The sequence below is a fragment of the Corvus brachyrhynchos genome, unplaced genomic scaffold, assembly GCF_000691975.1.
Source record: "Corvus brachyrhynchos isolate BGI_N302 unplaced genomic scaffold, ASM69197v1 scaffold28, whole genome shotgun sequence".
Classification (NCBI taxonomy): domain Eukaryota; kingdom Metazoa; phylum Chordata; class Aves; order Passeriformes; family Corvidae; genus Corvus; species Corvus brachyrhynchos.
The window spans coordinates 860,623-877,374 of NW_008246058.1; positions in this window are offsets into that span (position 1 = coordinate 860,623).

A 16,752-nucleotide genomic window follows, 5' to 3' on the forward strand; every position below is an offset into this window, starting at 1 on the left:
TCCCCGCATGTCTGCCGCATGGTCTCAGCCACGGGATTACGGCCATCCTCTGCTCTAGGGGTAATGGGACCATACAAATGCTCCTCAAGAGCTTCGCTGATTACAAGGGATCCACGGAGAGATTCTATCACGAGTGCATGTTCTGTTTGATCCTTCATCTCACACAAGATCTCGAACCAAAAACACCCGTTATTAGTTCCAGGAGGATTAATATCAAAAAGTAAGTCTCAAGAAATATAAAAGAAATTTTTGAAAAGCCAGTTAAAAAAATGTTCTAGCTCTCCCGGAACAAATATTTTCTTGTTTTGTTGGTCAAGGATTCTTTTCTAGATACATTTCTTTCTGTGGTTCAGAGAGCCACATTTCCCATGATTTTTCCGTAGTCCAGAGAGAATATCCAAACCAAGGTGAGAAGAGAGAGATCTAGAGTGGTTTTTACTCACGAATTTTCTGTCCTTAGGGATCGGTGTCTTGCCAGCATTACCCTACCATTTGTTACAGTGGGGATACTGTAACACGCGTATCAAACAAGAAGGCCTGTGGAAAAGAAATATATATGGACTGATTCTTGATAGATGTTTCAGAGAGATGTTTATTTCTCCAGCCGCATGGCTGAGGATCTGCCGAGGAACTGCTCAATCACGGGACCCGAGGGTCCTTGCCCGCACAGGGGAACACAAAACAACCAATGGGGAACGAGGCTGAGCAGGAGCAGGGAAACCCCGTGCCTACCCCCACGGCCCCTCTCCCAGGACCACATGGCAGGGGGAAGGGCCCCAACATAAAATGAATGTCTGTAAATTATTTTGAGCATCCCAGATGAGTGATTTGAAGCAGGAGCTGGATTATGACTGGGTAAGGCACAGTATGGTCATGGCAACAAAAAGGATCATCTTGACAGATGGTGAAGTTGATATTTCTGTCTCTTTGGTTGTCTTTTCACATTCATTTTAGAGTAAACTGGGTGATTTTTCCTGGAATGATGAGTTGTCTGCCTGGACACTTTTGTGTAAGCCTAGATGAAACATATCCAGAGCTTTACATAGATCCAGCTGTCCTTTTTAAATAAGTGGGAAACCTCTTGCTGCCCATATTAAAAGAAAAAAATGAGGCCTTTGTTCAACTGTTTTGTCTCCAAACTACTTAAATTTCACTCCTGAAGATAAATCCAGTACCCTTGCCAGACAGCTTTTTAGAAGACTGTGGCAATTAGAAATCCAGGAAGAACAGATTTGTTGCTCTATTTCTACAGCTAGGCCAGACACTGCCAATGAAAAAAGAAGCTGGCTCAGAACAAGATGGAAATTCTAAACTTTCAGACTTATCAGTTCTGAAACTTCCTCATGAAAATCTGCCTTTTCAGGCCTAGTAATAGCCAGATGGAAAAATTATATCTCTTTAAAGACTTAGAACTTTGTTTTATCATATTCAGAGTACTTTTTTTTTCAAAAGCCGACCTCACTTATTATGGTAGAAATATCTAGAACTGTTTGAGAGGTTTTCTCCTATTGTGATAGTAGCTAACTGAAGCTCCTCTGTGACAAGGTGGCGCTCTAAGTAGATGAGGGAAAGGCTGTGGGTGTTGTCTGGACTTTAGGAAAGCCTTTGACACCATCTTCTACAGTATCCTCCTGGAGAATGGCTTCCCGTGGCTTGGACAGGTGCACTGTTCACTGCATGGTCAGGCCCAGAGAGGGGTGGTGAGTGGAGTTAAATCCAGCTTGTGGACAGTCACCAGTGGTGTTCCCCAGGGCTCAATATTGGGGATAATTCTATTTAATATCTTTATCAATGATCTGGATGAGGGGATCAAGGGCACTCTCAGTCAGTTTGTAGATGACACAAAGTTGGTGGGAATGTTGATCTGATAGAGAGTGGGAAGGCTTTGCAGAGGGATCTGGACAGGTTGCATTGATGGGCTGAGGCCAATAGTATGAGGTTCAACAAGGCCAAGTGCCAGGTCCTGCCCTTGAGTCATAACAACCCCCTGCAGTGCTCCAGGTTGGGGGCAGAGTGGTTGGAAAGCTGCCCAGAAGAAAATGACCTGGAGATGCTGGTTGACAGCAGCTGAACATGAGTCAGTGTGTGCCCAGGTAGGCAAGAAGGTCAATGGCACTGGGTCTGTATCAGCAATAGTGTGGCCAGCAGGGCCAGGGCAGTGATTGTCCCCATCTACTGGGCACTGTGAGGCCACACCTTGAATCCTGTGTCCAGTTCTGGGCCCCTGTAAGAGACGGTCCAAAGATCCCTCATCTGCCTCATGATCATCGCCAAAGACAGACACTGAACACAGGAGTCCTGGCCTGGCTGAGGTGGAGTGTCTGCCAAGTGTTCCCTGCAGTTGTGCCCACTGGGAGCTGGTATGCATTCCTGAAACTAGTGCAGGTCACAATGGACTGCACTGTTCTTGCTGCCCAGGCAGGAAGGACTGCGCTGAAGTGGAAAGGAGTGACCTGTCCTGTACACCTGTCCTGTACCTGTTTCCCAAAGCAACAGGCCTCATAACAACGGCTTTAGATCTCCCCACCTGTTGGGGAAAGGAGGGAGATGAGGAGATACAGCTAGAAAGCAGAAGTGAGAGCACTGCTAAACTCATGCCAGAAGTAGACGCGCTAACGCTGCTAGGCTGCAAACCATGGCAGGCAGCTCTGCCTATGAAAGGCATGCTTGGTATGTACCTGTGATAGTGCTAGCTTCTAGTTTTGCAATGTTATTATGAAACACAGATATGGTCTTGGCAGTTGCCCCTCGCTTCTGAAAAAGACTATAAAGGGACTTTCTGAAATAACTGAGATCAAGATCTCCCCACGGAAAGAAGACGAATCTATTGGCAGAAGGCCACGAGGACTTCATCTCATCTGTTGGTAGCTATTACCCCCCTTTTCTTCCTCTCTACCCTTTTTCTTTGTTTTCTTTATCGTTCTCTCTCTTTCTTTCCTCTATCGCATTACCGTGTTGTGGGCACTTAATAAAGGTGCGCTGTTTTGATTAAAACTGAAATCCCTTGTGTCCTTTTGCACTCTGAGATCTATAAACAAACCATCACGACCCTCACTTGTATTAGCAGATCGTGACAGCCCCTCACTGCAAGAAAGACATTGAGGTGCTGGAGCGTGTCCAGAGAAGGGCAGCAGAGCTGGTGAAGGGTCTGGAGCACAAGTCTGATGAGCAGCTGGTGGAGCTGGGGGTGTTTAGCCTGGAGAAAAGGAGGCTCAGGGGTAATCTTATCACTCTCTACAACTCCCTGACAGGAGGCTGTAGCCAGGTGGGGGTTGGTCTCTTCTCCCAGGTAACAAGTGACAGTATAAGAGGAAATGGCATCAATTTGCACCAGGGGAGGTTTAGATTGGATATTAGGATAAATTTCTTCACCTAAGAGTTGTCAAGCATTGGAACAGGCTGCCCAGGGAAGTGGTTCACTCACCAACCATGGAGGTATTGAAAAGATTTCTAGGTGTTATTTAGTGGCAGACTTAGCAGTGCTGGGTTAATAGTTGGACTTGATGATCGTCTTAGACATCTTTTCCAACCTAAATTATTCCATGATCCCATGATAAACGTAAATATAAAAGTCAACATTACACAAGACCAGAACTCATACAGTAAAGTGCAAATTTTGTTTCTAAATGTACCCATTTCATGTCAAGAAAAATGTGGAAGATTTAAAATAACTCCCAAACATTAATATAAAAATTAGCAGGATATATGTTATGTACACACACATGTTTTCAGAACTTTGCCTGATTCTGGTTTCTGTTCTTCATCTGTCATACTCATTCTAGTTTCATCAGATGGGAGAGAAAAAGCCTGAATTAAATGTCAGTTGTTCAGAAAGTCCAGAAACAATATCCTGACAGCTCTCAGCAATTCACTTAATGAGAGACAGCTGCTGGATTTGAAGAGCTAAACAAACTGTCTTTGATTTGAACTGTTTAGGACAGAGGCACCTTCGCTAGGAGCATGAATCAGACAGATGTACTCCTTAACAATATCTGCCAGTCACTTATTACAGATCTCAGATCAAAAAGTAATTCTGCTCTAATCCAGAGACAGTACATCAAGTAACCGCTGAATTAAGAAACACATCATGTGTTCTGCTTTCCCTCTCACCTGTTTACCTGCATATATGAACCTGGATATGGACCACTACTAGTTTGTTTTTTCAGTTTAACCTGACTTTTCTGTAAAGCTAAATTACACTTATAAAAACATTACTTGAGAAAAAAGTCACCTGGGCTACCTGTGTGTGTATCAATATTCAGCATCCCAATTTCAAATGGCTAAAGTGAACATGTGATAAAAAGCAGGAAAAAACTGTAGAACAAATAAACCTCACAACAGTAGCACATTGTTTCCACTCTGAGGTCTAGTAGAAAGTCAGGTTTACATCTGGAAACTGCAGACCCGTTCCAGACAGCAGCTGGGAGCCTGTCCTTGCTCCATGCAACCATTCACCATGGGATGAAAGCAAGTGCTTCACTGCTTGGTGGAAGGAGGACTAAATGGCTCTGCTGCAAGATCCACAACTCCGGAATGCAAGTATCTTGGGATTTTGGATGTCCTAGGAAGAAATATTTATTCGTATTTCAACTATCTCTGCCTTCCTTTTTTTGTTTCTGTCTTGGCCCCTTTCTTATCTCTTAGGGACAAATGCAACACAAGTCTCACTGCTCTGCAAACCGTTGTGGAGGTCAATGATATTCACTGGTGTTTCAGTCCTCTCTGGGAAGAGAAGCAGAAGAGAAGGATGGAAAGAGAAACTTGCTTAGCATAGCAATGAAACATTTTCCTGTTTTTCCTAGCAAGGGCTGCCTGTGAGAACGGGGCTGTGTTTCCAGACCCGTCTGTCTGCAGGCAGGTCCTACCATCACTAGGGCTCGCAAGAGAGCTGCAGGAGCCAGCCTTGGCTCGCTGCACGAGCTGCTGGTCCTCTGCTAAGCCAGGCTAGAAGGCAGCTGCCTGTGCCTGCCTGCTGCCAGGACTGGATGGAAATCTTGGAAGAGCAATCTGCACAGCAGGAAGTCTTACAGACCCTGCCACAAGATACAGAGGGATGCCCTGGTACCCCAAGGAACCAGGCTCTGCAGATGCTGCCAGGCATGTCTGTGGAAGTGGATCCTTCAGACCCTGAACATGTCTCTGCTGCTTGCTGCCCTCCATCTGGTTGTGCTGCCCCTGTTCCTGGGCTCTTTATGAGCTCCCAGCAAGCAAACACTGGTGTGACATCTTTTTCTTAAATCTCATTCTCATGCAAACTCTGACAGAGTGAGAAAAGTTTTTTTTTTAAAACCACCATGCTGTTACACCCAAACAAACACCTCTGAGCAGTGACATGCTCTGTCATTATTTCATAATTAATCACATGGCTTCTCCTGGCATGGTGGATGACACCACTGCTCGTATCAGCTCAGTGTGGGTTGTGCCTTGACACCTGCACCAGCATTTCACTGTCATCTCCCTCCCATTCCAGCACCCCAGGAAAGCACTGCTGGGAAGTGGAACATGACCAGCTGCATTTCTGAAGCACGTTCAAAGCCATTTCTGTATGCTGTGTCTCCACAGAGCTGGGACAACTTGACATAATTATTGTGCCACATAATCCCTTTTCTAAACAACACAGTTGCTGTCAGAAAGCTCCTTGATAGGCAGTCACTGATGGATTTTAAAAATAATTGGTTCATATTTTCACAGGTGCTGATCTTGTAATCCCAGTCATTTCATTACAGGGTAGAGTACAATGAAGTAGGGAAGTGCCAAGGCATCACTGAGGTAAAGCAGATCACCCGCTTCTGAACTTGAAGAAAGAAAACAGACAAGTTCTCCTATTCCTGCTTAATTAACATCTCATTTGCATTTGGTTATGCAGCTGCTCAGCTGCACTCAAAAATGTGCAGCTCTGAGATATGGGAAACCCTGAAAACAGCACTTGGGCAAAGATTCCACCTTGCCCATTGTGTGCCTCCAGGCCCTGCTAAGCCAAATAACTGATAACTGAGACCCATGTGCTGGGAAGATTTGTGGTTTAATGGCCATAGCAGTGGCTTGAGAAGGGAAAATACATGATGTAATACATGATTTATACCACTGTACTGAATGCTAAGTGCCTTCCCTTGTGCAAGGTGAGTGTCTGAGCACTGTTTGCTGGAAGAGTAATGTAATAGAGTTTTGTCCCTGTTTTAAGACTTGGTCCCCTTGTGACTGTCATTCAGATAAGGACATTGTCCTTAGGAAACACAGCTTTTTTGTCATTCCTAAAAATTGTTCATCACATCTGATTTAGTTGAAATTGCCCTTTGGGGGCACACAGATGATTCACTAGTACAAAGTCAGCCGGAGCTCAATACTGCCTTAAAGAAAGGGGCAAAGCAACATCCATTCAGGCCTGCAGAGAGCAAATCTCTTACTGATGTCAAAGCCTTTACACCAAGGTTTTACAGCACCAGGATCTTCTTGGGCTCCATTTTAGTTGTCTTAGACTGGTCTTCTGAGTTAATGATTACAGGAATATGTAAGAGCACTTTGGGCTTTCTGAACCTGTTGGGTGGTGTTTGTAGTGCCTCTTGACCTCATTTTCCAGAGGAGGCAAAGAGCACAAAAAGACACTAGGAGAGCTTTATCTGACGGCTTCTGAAAAAAAATAAAGGAGTAGTCTAGAAGAGATGTGCAAAAGCAGAAATCCTCCAGCAGCATCCAGCAGCTGTGTGCTGCAATGTGAAGAATGGAAAAATGGTTTGCGGGGGAGTAAGGGTCTTCCAAGGACTGGCATCCTGATTTCTGAGGTACCTGCCCAAGCCACTCAAACCCCAAGAAGTTTTCAGGTAATCTGTCCATTTAGTAAATCAATTGACCCAGATAAGAAACATAGGGACTTCATCAGCTTTCCATTTTTAGGCTACTGGTAGGAACAGGTAAGTTCCTTATAGAAATAAAAATACAAGCCAGTAAAAGTCCCACCCTAAATATATCATTGTATGAAACAGAAGAAAGGTACGTTGAAGTGGTTTTGGAGTGACTCTCATAACAGGCTGTTCATACCAGTGAGTGCATAGGAGGGCCACAAAGACTATCAGAGGGCTGGGGCACCTTTCCTGTGAGGACAGGCTGAAAGAGCTGGGGCTATTCGGTCTGCAGAAGAGAAATCTCCAGGGAGCTCTTATTGTGTCCTTTCAGCATCAAAAGCGGCCTACAGGAAAGCTGGAGAGGGACGTTTTATAAGGGTGTGTCATGATATGATAAAGGGGGATTGCTTTAAACTGAAAGAGGGTAGGTTTAGATTGGATATTAGGAAGAATTTTTTTACAAGAGGGTAGTGAAAAACTGTCACAGATTGGCCAGAGATGTGGTAGATGCCCATCCCTGGAAACATCCAAGGTCAGGCTGGACAGAGCTCTGGGCAGCCTGGCTGATTTGAAAATGTCCCTGCTCATGGCAAGGGGATTAGAATAGATGACCTTTAATGGTCCCTTCCAACCCAAACCATTCTAAAATTCTGTGATTCTATGACTGTTCCAGTAAGAGGCAGAGTAAAGCAAGGGGTCAAGGGAAAAAATCTGGGAGCATAAAGTGAAGGATCATGCTGATGAGTCCAAGAGTTCATCCTGGAGACAAAATTAGGAGTTTTCATGTTAAGAACTGGGGTGAATCTTGGACAAGAAGTAAGGATGGTTTTGCTCATTTCATTTCTCCTGCATTCAGGAAAATGGGATTTTGTATATTCATAGAATCATAAAATTGTTTGGATTGGAAGGGACTTTAAAGTCATCCAGTTCCAGCACCCCTGCCATGGGCAGGGACACCTTCCACTAGACCACATTGTTCGGAGTCCCATCCAACCTGGTCTTGAACACTTCCAGGGACAGGGCATCCACAACTTCTTTAAAAAAAAAACAAAAGTCAAAAATCTATGTCTATTATCTCTCTCTCCTCCTTTAAGAGACAAAAACCCAGTTTGAATTCTCCAGTCCATATAAGCTTTGAAAGGCTGATGTTACTTTTCTGGCTTACAGCAATTCTTTGAGCTATTAATTAAAATGATACAAAGCACTTGGAACTTCATATTAATGACACAGTATCTGTGCATTTTGTCACTTGATTGATTGCAATCCTGGAAGCTAGACGGTAATGTTTCTCTGCACATTTTTGTCTTTTTACATTTCTGAAGCACTGCTCTGTTTTCTGTCCCAGTTTTAAACCATGATGAAGTTCAACTAGCCATCTTTTTATGTTTACATCCCTGTTCAGCAGTATCCTCATTCATTAGCTGTCAACACCAGGTTTCAGCAGAGTTTCAGAAACCACTGGTGCCAATGTCTCACAGTCCCTTATCAGAAGCAATTAGTCACTTTGGTGAAATCTATCAAGGTGCCCTCCTTCTAAATATATATGCACTGTTATTCCCTTCAACAAACTTCCTGTGTGCCAAGCTGGTATTCAGCCTGTAAAAGAGAACACTCCAGGGAGACCTTACTGCACCTTTTCAGTATCTGAAGATGCTACAAGAAATCTGGGGATGCACAGTGACAAGATAGATCCATGACCAAGTAACCCCCATAGAGAAAAGCAAACCTGAAACTATGAAGCAGAATGTGCTGCTTTTTTTGAGTAATGTATGATCTCTGAACTTTGCTTATGGAAACAGTTGAGGGCAGGTGCAGCTGCTTGTGGGGACAAGCAAGGTTCAGCACACTGATGAAGGGTGTGCCCACCTTAGAGCACCGGGGACTTGCCTTCCGAAGCAGAAGGCTGGGTCAGAGCATGGAGACAAAGATTCTTGCAACCAAAATAACAAAAGTGAGAGTCAGCCCCCACGTCTTCATCCATCTCAAACTCCATGTTTCCTCCAATTATTGGGAAACGGGGACCAAGCACCACAGTGAAAACTTTCTCCCATGATTCCTGCCCAGACATGCCCTTCTCCATTGACTCCAGAGGGAGTCTGATGTTTTCAAGCTCTCTGAGGACCATCAATTGAATCCTACAGTTCTCACCTTCCCAGACTGGTTAGCAGGTGCAAATGTCTCACGACCTCAGAACTCCAAGGGAATTCCTTCATCAGGATTGAAGGTCCCAAATACAAACCCTGCTGCCTACCAGTGCATCAAAACAGTACATGAAGCATCACTGGGAGACGACATGGAATTGCACAATCTTCCTCCTGATTCTGCTGAAGCAGTTTGTTCATGTTGGGCACAGTCAGAGAAACATCTCCACTTAATACATCCATCAGGCTGCCCTGGGCACATCACTCAAAATGCTTAAATGGGGACTCTCCCCATCACTCATTGCACACAAAACAAAACAAAAACCAAAGCAGCTGGGCACATACACAAACTAAAGGTCTTTCCTGTCTTCTTCATCTCTCCCCTCACAGGTTTTATGATAATTTTCAAGTGGTTTTCTGCATGCATAAATCTATCTTTGTTAAAAAGTAGAACTGACAATATGGAAAGTGACTCTTCTCCCAGTAGAGATAATAATACAGGAAAATGTCATTACAAAAGAGTTTCATATATATAGTATCTAGATCTAGGAATCATAAAAGTATCTCAATTTACCAGCTGCTATGAATCAATGCAAAGATGTAGTTGACAAGAACTACAGTTACAAGCTGACATTGGAGTTCATTTGAGGACAAACCTGCTTTTTCAATTTATGGAAGGAAAAGAAGAATGGCAAGGGCAGAGAAAGGGGAAAAAAGCACAGCACAAAGCCAAAATGACCACAAGTCACTGTTGTTTTCAGGTGATCTTTTGGAAGATAAACACAAGATCAAAGATTGCCTAAATGAAAGCAACAGACTGGGTAATTTGTTTACTTCTTATGTCTCCTGCTACCTAGTTGAAGGACAAGGTACTGCCCCAAAGTTTGGATCAGCACCTGTAAATTGTGAACATTCTGCAAGCAGTGAGAGAGGTAGTCCTTGGCAGCTCTGACCCAGGATCTGCTGTGATCTGAGCCTGATTTGTCATCTCCTGCAGCGACCTCACTGCCTCCCTGGAGCAGTCCAGAGATCTGCCTGTATATTTTTGGAGCATCTCTGGTGACAGTCATTCAGTTTTCCTAAGGACTGGGAAAAAAAAAAAAAAAAAAAAAAAAAAAAAAACAGACTTTATAGTTAGAACAGGCTGAGGCCAGCTGAGGGTCCTCAGAAAGAAAGGTTTTTTTCCTTCCCCTGTGATGAAAGGCAACCATGAATTCTCCTATTTCTTCCTCTCGTTGCTAGCAAGGATCTTTTCAGCCCTCAGCTACAGCCTCTGCTTTTGTCAAAACTCAGTCTGAAGAGATGCTAAAGAATCAGGGACTGATAACCTGAAGGGACCCAGGATGGGTGGGGCGGTATCTGTGTGGCCACACTAAGAATCATATCAGCAACCTCTGGCCACAGTGCAGCTTTTTGCCACTGTCAAAAAGGAGCGGGATGCCCTTCGGCCCCGCTCTGTCCCCAGTAAAGTCATCCCTGGCAAGAAGCAGAAATAATGCACCAGCCAAAGAAGTTTGCAGGTGCTTGTTCTTCCAGTTCCCATTCAAGAGCAAGGGGGCATTTATCAAAATTGAAAACTGAAAGTTCAGACAGGTTTTCCTAGATCACATGTAATTAAGCTGTTTTCCCTGCAATGCAGCAAGTTCTTAAGGTAAAGTGCACAAGCAATTGCTGGGCAAAGTCTTGATGTCCAAGATGTCCTAAACTGAGTAAAGAGCTCAGAAGAGCCAATTAACATCTGTTAAAGTATTTTAAAATATATGGCTATCAGAGAGCAGGGTGACAGTTGATAGAGGACAGGGATTATAAAGTGACTGCCTGGAACCTAAACCTTCTGAAATATCCAAAAAGGCCCTTTTAAGAAACAGCTGGCATTTTATGCAGCCTGTTTTATGAAAGACTGACTAAAAGGACTGAACCACATTTGCCAGCTTCTAATAGGGTTTGTCAAACTCTGCTTAAACCTGGAATTAAACATCAGGTGGCCATGTGTCTGTGCTATTGCAGTAGCCTCATGGGATGTAACATGGGCTGACACAGTGGCTGGATGACACAGCTTCAGCCTTGAATATTGTGCAGGCCTGTGGCTTGCTGCATAGCCACTTTCCCCCTGGGCTATGTGTCAGATGATATAGCAGTAGCAGAGTTTAAACAAAAATTGGTGGAGTTTGGTCCCTGCACTCAGCTGACAGTAGTTACCCCTTTGCTTTACCGGGACACACATTTGGAAATAAGAGTTGCTTTCCATCCCCAACAGCCATCAGGACCTTGTGCCCTATATGCTTGACACACCACTGGGAAGAATGGGAAAAATTAAGTTGAAAAGGGTGTACCAAGGCATGCCACTGGAAGACTTTTTCCCTGGCAGTCAGTCCCCATCACACAGTCAGGCTTCTTCTCACGCAGTCCTGCCTGCTCCAGGCATTTACACCCATTGCTGCTCCCTTCAGCAAATGCTTGTTTAGCCTGGAGCCCAAAATTTACTGGCTTTTCATGAGGACAACCCAACCATGCCCTGTTCACACTCCATCCCTGTGCCAGGGGCTTGCACCAGTCACTCAGTATTTCCCCTAATTCCTTGGCTGAAGGTGTGGGTCAGGAAGTGTGCTATCAGTCAATTGCTAATTAATTGTAGCTTTAAACAGTCAGGGTCACAATGCTTTCCATTTCAGACAGTTCAGGAAGAAAGAATAAGTTTTTTCCAGAGCTGAAGGCTCTCAGTACTAGCTCCTTGTCTAGAAAGTGCTTACCTTCACACCAAAAGTTCTCACTTCTCTGTAGCCTACACTGCCCAGATGCTGATCCCATAAAAAAGGCCACCACCCCAGTCTTTCAGGTGAAATCTTCAGTCCTTTCCCACCAGCTCAGTACAAGCACATACATATGGGGTGTAATTGCATCATACCCACACATTTCCATAAGACTCTCTTGGACAAGAGCTGCTATCCTAACAGCACTGCCTTCACAAATAAACCACACAGAGAACATCTTGTTTCTAGCGGCAGCCAAGAGCCTTCTGACTGTCTGTTCTGCCTGAGGGCAGCCCATGTCCATCACATCATGGCCAAGATACTCCAGAATATCTCTTAATTAGTTTGCTAAGATTCAGGGACAGGTGAGCTTTAGCAAGTCTGCTGTGACTCAACATGCATGAGCACCAAAAATCTCATTTAACCAGCTGTTCCCAAGTGCAAAGTGCAAGGTGATGCTTCTGCAGAAGTTCCACACTCTTCAGCTACTGTAAAAGTTCATAGCTCCGTTGAAATTAAACTTCAACAGCCCCTTCAGAAGACTTATGGTCTAATGCTGTTTAAGAAGCCTTACATTATAATGCTAATAAATGTTATTCCTGTCTCTGTCACCGACTTGTTTACCAAAGAAACCTATCTCACCTTTTCTTCATTGTCCCCATCTGAAAACAGGTTAAGTAATTTTGAGTCTTTGTTTTTCAAAGAGCTATCAAGCTTGGAGACAATTCATCATGCAATATTTAAACATTGTTGTTATGACATTGGCCTACCTTGAAAGCAAGGATTGTATTAAGCCAGGGACCTGTTTTGAAGACAATATTGTTGCTGAGGTGGGTCAAAATAGCCATATTTTTTCAAGGAGGCTACCAGGTAACCTCTCATCTCATAAGTTCTGCCTCTACAACTACAGGGAAGTTAAACAAATGCACAAGAGAGACTCCATATAATGAAACAGGGAGTGGTTTTGACTGGGCCTGATCACATTTATTCCTTTTGAACTCGGTGGTGCTGCATGCCAGAAGACTTCCATTCATCATTGCCAATTCAGAGGTTCTCTGGCATTTGAAGTAAATAGCAAAGGAAAAGTAAGACAATGTTTAATAAATGGCACACTGACAAGCCTGAGTCCATTTTTCTTTGTATAAAGCAATACTGAGTTATTTTATTATTTTTCCTCATGTTTTCCTTCCTTTCTGACCCTTATTTCCCATTTCTGGTTTACAGCAATATAATAATCACTAGCCAGTTTAAAACTGATCTTTTAAAGCCTTTTTAAAGTTTATATCTTGATGATAAATAGTAATGGCAGGATGATCTTTCTTTGTGTTCCATATTGCACATGAAAGAGCTTCCTGGAGGCACTACATGAGGGACATCCAAGGAAAATATAAGCCATAATTGTCTGTGAGGCTCTTTAGCAGTGCAGCACTTAGGTTTATAAATAGGAAATTAGTTGTTTATATAAGTATATAGGGGAAAGCAAAGTTTGGGGAAGAGAACATATCTTCTCACAGACCAGCTGATAAGGTCAGAGAAGGGATGAGCTTCATCAGCTTGCTTAGACCAGGTGGCAAATATTGTTTGCTATTACCAAGGCGCAGACATTTAAAACAGACCTGCAGAACTTCACATACTGAACACGAGGCTCACAACTGGCTCCTGACCCACATTGCCCCACAGGTAGGACACAAGTAGCATCTCAGACAGGACTTCCCAGCCACTCTCTTTGTCAGACTTTCCACATCCATCTCTCCCAGTGAATGGGATGGTGCAGAATGCACTACTTCACCAGTGTGAGACAGGGAGGGGGACAAGCATGTGTCACAGCTGCTGATGTGCCACGAGAATGGAAAGCTGTCTTTTAGAGAAGCCCTGGCTGTGAAAACCTGGCAATGAGCATGAGTCCTGGGAATGAGCAAACCTATTCGTTGGGGGAACTCCTCAACAGGGGAGTGGATTACACAGATCTTGTGTGTAATGATAAACTTTGAGATGTCCAGCATGGACAGGACTAAACTCACAATTTAGGACCTAACAGAAACAGAACACCTAGAATTTAACTGAGCTTTCTATGTGCTCTTTGAAACAACAGTGTGGGCATATACCAGAAGTGCCGTTTGCATGGTTAATTATAAGAACAACCTATAAAGCCAATTAGCTAATTTGCAACACAGCACATTGAAATGGTCAAGGAGTGAAAGAAGTCAAGGCTGACAGGTTTCGTGCTCTGTCATCTTGTCTTATGCCTGCTTCATGGGTGGTTTCTAACCAGCTGTATGGAAGTATTGTATTGCTTGTCAGATGGAATAAATAAAACAGAGCAGCATAGAAATAAAATAGCATAGCAGCACAGATAATCCCAGTGAGAAGGGTCAAAGCCCCTGGCTGAAGAAGACCATGGAGTCTGGCAAAACATACACCACTAGAAGAAGGCCCAGGCCAAGCACCACGTAACCCAGCATATTGTCCAAGTCCCATGGTACAATGCATAACATCTGGTGCACTTTGAGATTAGATTTGGATACTTGTGAGGTCTGATAGATGAATTATGCCTGTGTATAAAGCATCTATGGTTTTCCTCAGTTATGTTGCACATTGACGCTTTTTGGGGTATATTTTTATCAAAGCTGCTGGAATCAGCACTGCTTTACTGAGAGGCCAAGGAGATCTGTTTTCCACCACTGGGTGGAAAACAGTTTTCTGACTGGGTGGTCTTTGGAGCTCACCACTGCTGGACAATACAGCTCTAAGTAGGCTTAGACTGTATTACCCACTGAAATGAGGTATGACTTAGAGAAAGATAGAGGGATTTCCTTAAGTAAAGAGAGGCACTAGGAACAATCCAGCTGCTCCACCATTCTCTCCTACCTAAGGAAGGTATCATGTTGGAACATCCTTTCTCCTTTGATCCATGATTCACTTGAATTCCAGTCCTCTGGGACTAATGAAAACATTGTTTGACCCTTTGCACAGTGTTTGCTGATAGGAAAAGATGATTATGATAAGGAAACTGTGAATTACTCCACCACACCTCAAAATGGTAGGTGAAGATAAACAGCTCTACCCCAAACCCTCACACTTTGTGTGAGACATTGGCCTGCACTGGCCACCTAAATGTGCCACTCCCTCTCAGATCTTTGTTATGGCTGCCAGCCAGGTGTCAAGAATGATGAAAGAATGAAAGTGTTCAGCAAAACTTCATCTAACTTTCTGTCCTCTCCAGTAATAGTCAGCTGTCTCAGAATACCAGCAAGCTGGCCACTAATTTCCCTGGATTTCCTTTCTGACACTGTTGTCTATTGAAACAAGCTAGGAACACAATTTTTTACAATATTAACAGCACTTATGCACCACTAGCCAAAATTTTCAGAGTGCTTTGTGAACACGAATTAATTAATCTGCATAGTGGAAATAGAAGTGATGTGACTTTGACTACTGTCCCCTTAGGTTTAAAGCAAGAATTTACAACTTGGTTTTCCATAAATTTATGTCTGGGTCAAGCCTTGCATACTTTGCCAGCATTAGCAATGGTTAGAGAAAGGAAAAAATATGCAAGAATGGAAGAGAATGGATAAAAAATTGCTTTCAAAAATTTCCTTGAAATAGAAACCTCAGAAGAGTGTCTTCAGCGCTCATGGAATAGAAATAACATTTTAACAAGTTTAGGTCAATAGTGCCCAATCACAAAGGATTTTCATTGATGCTCTGCTGGAATGGAAAGTCATTATAAAAATCTAGATGTGTTCAATTTCACAACAAATGAAAATTGAAACCCAGAGCTGGACCTCAAAATCAGAAGATCCAAATTCTGATCTAGACTGTAATATGACAAATTGCTTAAAACTTTCATATGTCTATATAACTTCTTATGAGCCTTCATCTTAAGACGATATCAGTGAGGATGAATGATAGTGTTTAAATGGGTTCTTGTCTCTCAGAAGCTGTTCTCTCACTGGAGCTGTTCAGCCTGCATTACTGAACTCAAGACATAACTACCAAATTTGTGGTTTGGTTTTAGCATAGACTTATATTTGAAATTTTTTTGTAATGTTACTTTGGACTTTCTCTAAAATGAGCTCCACATAGTCAAGACATGGAGAGGATCAAGGACTCAAACATTAGGTGTGGGTGCTGGGCAATGCTGTGTACCAGGGGCACACTTCACCTCTGAGGAAAGATTGGGTGCACTTTATATCAGTAGGCAAATTTCACTAACTTCTGAATGATTATCATGGAGAAACACTGACATCATGTGTGGCTCCTTTGGACCCTTCCTAATTGCCAGTTCATGGTCACGAGCCCACTGTTTTAATCCTCTCTTCTGTACTGCACTATCCCCTTCCTTTCATTCTATCAAGGTTTATGCAAATTATCACTTGAAATTGTAAGTTTTTGCTGTTCTGTTAAACTTTCAATTTAACTTCTTCCGGAACCATATTTTTCAGTCCCAACCCAACAGCTGCACAAAGATGTTTACAGAGACAAAAGAAGTTGCATTATGCAAACAATATCTAAAAAGTCTCAAGAAATGGGGCTCTGCAGTTCTTATCCCTATGGACCAGAGTCAGTTCCTTCCTGATGTTGCACCACAGTCATTCCATCCCTTTTCCTGCTTCTGCACATCCTGACAAGGTCTTACATGCATGCAGCCAGCATGGATGGGTGAATTAATTTCATCGCTTGTTCAGGCATTCATGGAAGCAGAGGACTTGAAGGACCTTTTTACCCTAAGGAAAAGTATTTATACTTAGATCATCTGTGAAAAATTTGTGTCCTAATCCTCTTAAAAATTGTCTGTGAAGAAGATCCCACAAATTCTGCATACTGTTTGTGCTATGCATCTTTCATATTTTTAAATATTTTCCTAATGTGTAATTTACATTTTCCTTGATGATTAAATTGATTACTGTGAACTGATTTCTTGCTGTCTTACAAGCACAAATGATGACATTCTCATTGGCCTCATCACAACATTTTGCAGACTGAATATGATTTAATCTGTTCTTCTCAAGATTAACACTC